This window comes from Ipomoea triloba, chromosome 16 (assembly GCF_003576645.1).
Source record: "Ipomoea triloba cultivar NCNSP0323 chromosome 16, ASM357664v1".
Classification (NCBI taxonomy): Eukaryota; Viridiplantae; Streptophyta; class Magnoliopsida; order Solanales; family Convolvulaceae; genus Ipomoea; species Ipomoea triloba.
In genome coordinates, this window is record NC_044931.1 from 7,573,161 (window position 1) to 7,581,342 (window position 8,182).

The window sequence follows — 8,182 nt, forward strand, 5'->3', positions numbered from 1 at the left end:
TAAATTCACCCCTTACAAATTAAATACAAGAATTAGCCCATAAGAATGTCTTAGGATCAATATATATATACATATATAATGTATGATCAAGAATGTGGGCTTGTAAGAATATTTAATAACAAACATTGTAAGGGTCCAAATTGAATAAAATCCCTTACAAGAATAAATTCAATTAATTGGGCTCTTGATTAGAATAATTAAGTTAGGCATCAAATATATATACAAGTGTATATATATATATTAAATTGGAAGAATTAGCCCAATTGGAATTTAATTAAATTGCCCGAAGAATTAATTAGATTGCCCAAGGAATTAATTAACGATCGAAAGGCTTGAAATGAATTTACGGGGTGTTACAGCACTAACATGGAGTGACGATGAGGCTGACCCAGAAGCTGAAGCTGATACAGAAGAGATTTCTTGCAACTTCGTTGCGTTCATGGTCAGAATTACAGCTGATCCAGAAGTTGAAGATGAAGATGCAGCTGACTACTGAACAAAAAGACAAGCTAAAACAGGAAGTGATCAAGCTAACACAGGAGCTGACTACTCTCAAGAAACAGATCCAAATGATGGATACCACCTCAACACTTGATGAAATTCCGGACACGGGTTGGCAATCAACCACTAAGTTTGGTTTTCGCTTCACCGGTTGCAACCATAAAGATAAAACCATTTTTGTCAAAGCAACTGGAACAGATCTAGAGGATATTCCTGAGACAAGTTTAGCAAGACAAAATCAGGGTAAAGTATGGCAAAACAAACGTACTTACAAGTTTTATGACCCCATTTGTCACTATTGCAGGTTACGTGGCCACACCAGACCAGAATGCTTGTATTTTTATAAGGATCAAAGGGCCGAGAAATACACTCATAAGCACATTGCACCATTTGTAAAACAAGTTTGGGTCAGGAAAGCAGATTTTATATCACAGTTAATACCACACGCATCTCAAGGGAAAAATGGTTCTCGGGACCTAGTGAAAGATAGAGAGATTGGATTAGAAAATCTACATATTCAAGATTGAAGGATCATCGTCGAAATAAAACCAGGTATTTTATAATTCAATAAAGTATTTTTTTTAATAAGAGTTTGCTCTCTTTTCTAGATCAAGAACTTTGTTCAGAGTTGGAATCTCTAAGTTTTATTCGAACTCAGTGCTTCATCAAAGGCTGAAAGAAAAATCTCGTTAGGAGTATTGGTTCTTCTATTTCTTATTCTTTAGCTGGTATTACCTTAATATCTCAGTCTAGCCTTTCTATATTTACTGTCTTTTTACCTATTCTTTTCATAGTTCGCATGTCCTAATTTTTGCCTTCATTATCTGCTCCATTGAATGTGCTTAAATTGTTCTTATTATGATATTATGTGTGTGTCTTCATTATTTTATGTTATATTCTATGGACTTGTGCCTATTTTGTCTTGTTGTCTGAATCTAAAATTGTGTGCTATCCTTGTTATGCCATATATATTGCTTCTTTGTGTTATTTGTTTGGTCCGATCATGAACGTATTTGGCTTTGTGTGTGTGATTTTTGTGCTATCTGTTATTGAAGAAGCAGTTTTATGTAGGGTGATTTNCCCTTACAAATTAAATACAAGAATTAGCCCATAAGAATGTCTTAGGATCAATATATATATACATATATAATGTATGATCAAGAATGTGGGCTTGTAAGAATATTTAATAACAAACATTGTAAGGGTCCAAATTGAATAAAATCCCTTACAAGAATAAATTCAATTAATTGGGCTCTTGATTAGAATAATTAAGTTAGGCATCAAATATATATACAAGTGTATATATATATATTAAATTGGAAGAATTAGCCCAATTGGAATTTAATTAAATTGCCCGAAGAATTAATTAGATTGCCCAAGGAATTAATTAACGATCGAAAGGCTTGAAATGAATTTACGGGGTGTTACAGCACTAACATGGAGTGACGATGAGGCTGACCCAGAAGCTGAAGCTGATACAGAAGAGATTTCTTGCAACTTCGTTGCGTTCATGGTCAGAATTACAGCTGATCCAGAAGTTGAAGATGAAGATGCAGCTGACTACTGAACAAAAAGACAAGCTAAAACAGGAAGTGATCAAGCTAACACAGGAGCTGACTACTCTCAAGAAACAGATCCAAATGATGGATACCACCTCAACACTTGATGAAATTCCGGACACGGGTTGGCAATCAACCACTAAGTTTGGTTTTCGCTTCACCGGTTGCAACCATAAAGATAAAACCATTTTTGTCAAAGCAACTGGAACAGATCTAGAGGATATTCCTGAGACAAGTTTAGCAAGACAAAATCAGGGTAAAGTATGGCAAAACAAACGTACTTACAAGTTTTATGACCCCATTTGTCACTATTGCAGGTTACGTGGCCACACCAGACCAGAATGCTTGTATTTTTATAAGGATCAAAGGGCCGAGAAATACACTCATAAGCACATTGCACCATTTGTAAAACAAGTTTGGGTCAGGAAAGCAGATTTTATATCACAGTTAATACCACACGCATCTCAAGGGAAAAATGGTTCTCGGGACCTAGTGAAAGATAGAGAGATTGGATTAGAAAATCTACATATTCAAGATTGAAGGATCATCGTCGAAATAAAACCAGGTATTTTATAATTCAATAAAGTATTTTTTTTAATAAGAGTTTGCTCTCTTTTCTAGATCAAGAACTTTGTTCAGAGTTGGAATCTCTAAGTTTTATTCGAACTCAGTGCTTCATCAAAGGCTGAAAGAAAAATCTCGTTAGGAGTATTGGTTCTTCTATTTCTTATTCTTTAGCTGGTATTACCTTAATATCTCAGTCTAGCCTTTCTATATTTACTGTCTTTTTACCTATTCTTTTCATAGTTCGCATGTCCTAATTTTTGCCTTCATTATCTGCTCCATTGAATGTGCTTAAATTGTTCTTATTATGATATTATGTGTGTGTCTTCATTATTTTATGTTATATTCTATGGACTTGTGCCTATTTTGTCTTGTTGTCTGAATCTAAAATTGTGTGCTATCCTTGTTATGCCATATATATTGCTTCTTTGTGTTATTTGTTTGGTCCGATCATGAACGTATTTGGCTTTGTGTGTGTGATTTTTGTGCTATCTGTTATTGAAGAAGCAGTTTTATGTAGGGTGATTTGTTAAAAGATATTTGTGTTAAAACGGAAAGTCAGTGACTCCCCGAGTGTCGGTCTCGAAGGAGGGACGTGGAGGTGTGTCAAGTGTTCGGGAGTTTACTTGATTGAGTCATACAAGTGATTCGAGTGTGGTGAGTGGTGAATTGTGAGTGAAGTGAGTTCATAAGGTTTGGTTTGAGTGCAAGAAAGTAATAAAGTAAGAGAGTTTGAAAATATGTAAAAGGGGTAGGGATTGGATAGTGTTCATCTATGTTGTATCTTGGTGTGTCTAAGGTAATGGATAAACAATACAAAGATGTTAGCTATTCAAGAGTGTGTGTTCTTAGTCCTTTTCCACCTTTGTGTACTAAGGCTTCTTTGACTTAGGAGTGCCTTCAAGCATCCAAAGCTCTAAGAGGAATTTTATCAAACACTTGAGCTACACACTATCCTACTATTCTTAAGAAGTCCATAGGAACTATGATTGTTTCAAAGCTTCAAATCCTAACTCTAATCAAAGACATGAAAGAGTCAAGAGCTCAATCTCTCATCTAGATTGGCCAAAATCCAAACAAGATCTCATCAAAACAACAATCGATAGACAAGAATAGATAATCCAACAATCTAAACATTTAGATCCAAAATATAGATATAAGATCAACACACTAGCAAAATATCTTCACAAAATCCAAATCCCTAGATTAAACTAGCCACACATGATATGAAATTCAAGAGAAAAGCTAATTTAATCCAAGAACAAGATAACAAAATATAATAGAAATGAAATAGAGATCACCTAGAATGAAGTAATCCTTCAATCCAAGCTTGTTGTCTTCTACAATGGAAATCTACCTAAAACTAATCTAAAAAATGAAAAGAAAATGGAATAGTATAAGTCTGTCTAAATTTCTAGGATCCCCTTCTGAAAATCTATCAAAGGGGTTTAAATAGTCTCCGAAAAGCAACCCTAACAATATTTCCGCGCAATGCAGTCTCCACGCCAGCTCACACGCGTGTGAGCGTGCGTGCGAGGCTACTGGATTATTTCCACGCATACTCACACGCGTGTGGCCATCCTCTTGGGTCCTCCGGGGCTCTGATCTTGCCTGGTTCATTCTTTAAGCTCAACTTTTGCTCCTATTGGCTCCCGGGACTCCTGTCTCACATCCTTTAGGCTAAAAGTAGCTTTTGTGTGTTGGTTTGTGAATTTAAAGCATTTATGTCCGTAATTCATCATCTAAGGATGCTATAAGCGTGACAGAACACCCTAATATGCTCTCGATTTATGGGTATCTCGGGGGCTTATCAAAATTTCCACACTTTGGTTCTTGCTTGCCCTCAAGCAAGACAATTTACTATTTAAGCACATAAGTCTCTGAGATACTTTCTCATGTAAAACAAAGCTTTTGGCAAGTCAAAATGATGGGTGTCTAAGACTGTTGAAACAGGAGAAATCATTTGTGTTATCTACAAATGATTTTGGTCAGATGTCATCAACTCAAGAAATATTTTCAGGAAATAAAAACCTTTCGTAGACAAACAAGTAGAATAAAGGATCACACTCCTCGCACCATACGCAAGCATGCATTTCCAAAGTTTTGGTTCACCTTCTATTTAATTAGGGCCTCTAGCCAATCCCACTAGTGGGAACGATGTGCACTAGCTAATCAACTTTTCCAACCTTATATTGTAACACCCCGGACCTACCTTCCCGTACATCCGAGGCATTACCGCCACACCTAGAGAGAGAGTTCTATCATTCCGCGATAAACCTCACTCTAGGTGCACAGGCTAAAGGAACTATTCTCATCACAATAATCACTCAACAGGTACTTAACACTTTCATACATAGCAACTGGTGAAGCTTCATTAAGCAAAGTATATAAAGTTACAAAAATACATACATAAGATTGACCCACGGGCCAAGATACCAACAAGGTTCCACCTAGACGCAACTGGTCATACCTAGCCATCACCGAGGCTACAAAAAAATATATGTACACCAAAAATTTCCCAAAGACTCCCAAAGATCCAACGTCTAGTCAAGCCTGCGGTACACGGGGCCAGTGAACTCTCCCCAGACCAGGTGCCACTCCCCCTCATACCAGGTAATATGGTCCAAAAACCGAGAAGTGGTTATGACCATCGACCACTCCTCCCAAACATCCCGAGGGCTAGGGTCCCAAGGGTAGGGGTAGTGCACAATGAACTCCAGGGGATCGCTACCATCTAACGGCTCTATGGGGTAAAAGCCGTAAGCAGTCTGGACCTCGTCCATAACCGGGCAAGAGACAAAAGGAGCCGACGGAGCCATAGGAGTATCTGGGTTGGTGGGAGCCTCGGGAGCATAACCAGGTGCGTATGGGTCTTCTCCCTCCATCATCTGTATGTAATCATCATAATCCATGCCCTGACACACATACTCCGGTGAACTTTCGGAGTTCACCGGGCTGCAAGAACTGACACTAGACGGCATCTGATAAGAACACAGTGAAGTGTAGTTAGCACAACGGCTAAGTAAGGATATCCATGGGTTATGCAAACTAAATAAAGGTTTTGTAAAAATTGTTACATAGAAACCCTATACCTTACTCATCTGCAAGATTCTACCTGCAACAGTCATAAATAGCAACTTGCATAGATTATGAGCACAATTCCATAACGTCTCATAACATTTTCCCTCTTGACAGGGTCATTTGATATTCATTTACATACTCAACAATATATTGCTAAACAATTAAACATACTAGTAAGTAGTATAAAACATAAGTCACATATCTTGCTTGTGATCACTTTAGTATAAACCTTTCCCTCATAATGAGATGCTCATCACTTTTCACCTCTCAAAGAGAGAGATCACCCACAACCTTTGGGTACTTAAAAATTGTTACATCTCTCTTTCCCGTAGCTACGGAGTAACTACATTCGTATTTCGAAATTCCACTTAGTCCTAGATAGAAAGTGTGAGGCCTTTGGAGTTCTTTCTCCACTTTTGACCACTTGGATCGTTGAACTCGGGTTCAGTGGTCATCGCCCGGTCTAATACTGATCCCCTGGACTTATAGGAGCGTTGGAATGATTCCTAGCTAGCCTCACTAGGTTCATAAGAACGACACCTACCCGAACATAGAGTGACTATACTTAAGTGTGCACACCCCCGTAGGAGTACCTTTTCCTTCCGGGTGATATAGTACTCGGCGAATAGACTTCGCCCACAGTATGATTGATCATACACATAATTACCATGCGGAATAGGCACTTTAAGCTCATCTTTATTCCGTGGTTAACAAGATCCTTCACCACTTTTACTAGAACTAAGGTTTGAAAACATTTTTCTACTCTTTCTCTTTTCTTGCATTGAAAATATTTTGGACATAATTGGGTCAATCCCAATACTCGGAAATTAATTCTCCTTTTAACCCAATTCAAAAATTATCCTTTTCTTTCTCAAGACATTTGGATGATCCACTAACATCCTTTCACAAAAGTAATTCAAGTGTAACTACTCTACACTTTCAACTCCACATTTATCACATAAGTCTCAATGCATATAACATATACATTTCCCAATTTCAACATATGCATAACACATAACATATATTTATTCTTTACAAACACATACTACCACTTCCTCATACTATTTATAAGTTCACCCATGTGTAACACAATCTTCATAGCACATATACCTAACTACATAGTATTACTCTTCTTACTAACAACATATATAATTATGGTTTATACATACCATATACTATACCCAAAAGGTGACATTTTATTAATACATACATACCCATATAGGTACATATATATTCGATTTTCATGTACATATACATAATACACCTATATAAATTATACATATATATATACTATACTACACGTATATAATATATATATATATATATATATATGCCTAATTCAAGTACATGCCTAATTCACATATAATATCTATATATTTATGTATACTATACCACACGTACATACACATAATAGGTACATACTACATAATAGTATCTATATATATACTATACTACATTTACCCATAAATGTGTACATAATATTTATAATTATATATATACTTTGCACTACACGTACTTACATACTACATGTATTTACATAATACTTATAATTATATATATATACTACGCGTATGTACATATTATATAAATCTAGGTACATAATAGTTATAATATATATATATACATCACACGTACATGCATTCTATATATATATATATGAACACAATGCATATTAATATGTATATATATCTTGTACCATACGTACATATACTCAAATGTGTACACAATTTATATATATATACATTCATCATGTACCCAAAAAATTCCACCTAGAGCCCATTATATTTCAACCAACTATCAATTATCTAGTTTCAAACAACCTCAACCAATTAAAGGGATTCCTTACCTCAACCGGGTTTCAAATTTTGTAGGAGATTTTTGTGGATGATTTTCCCCCAATTCACCTTAAAACCCTAGAATTCCATCAACCACATAACACATGATTTTAAGAAATCTTAACTTAGATTCATGTTCTAGGATGAAAAATAAAGCTATCTACCGAATAAAATTGGAGTTTTACCGAATAACTTGAGAGTTGTGAAGAAGTTGCTAGCTATGGAGTCTTGAAGCTTGATGAAGATGATGAAGATCCCACTCTCTCTCCCTCTCTCTTTTTTTTTCGGCCAACACAAGCAAAATGGGAAAAAAATTGGCTTAAATATCTACCCACTTGGTTAACTAGTCCACTCTTGGGGATAAGATCCAAAATAAAATGGAATAAAATAATCTAAAATATCTTAGCTTAGACTGATTGGGATTAAATCAGATAAATTCTTGGTAGAAACTAATTCGATTCAAATAATTCTCGAACCCAAAAATTTATTCCAGTCTAGAACTCAAAATTGGGCTAGGTTCGGTACACCGCGAAATTTCGCGATGTACGATCACAAATAAATTTTGGCTGCTATGGGCTAATCTAATTAAATAGGAAATTCAAGAATAATAGTATGATGCCTAAAAATCCATTTCCTAGGACA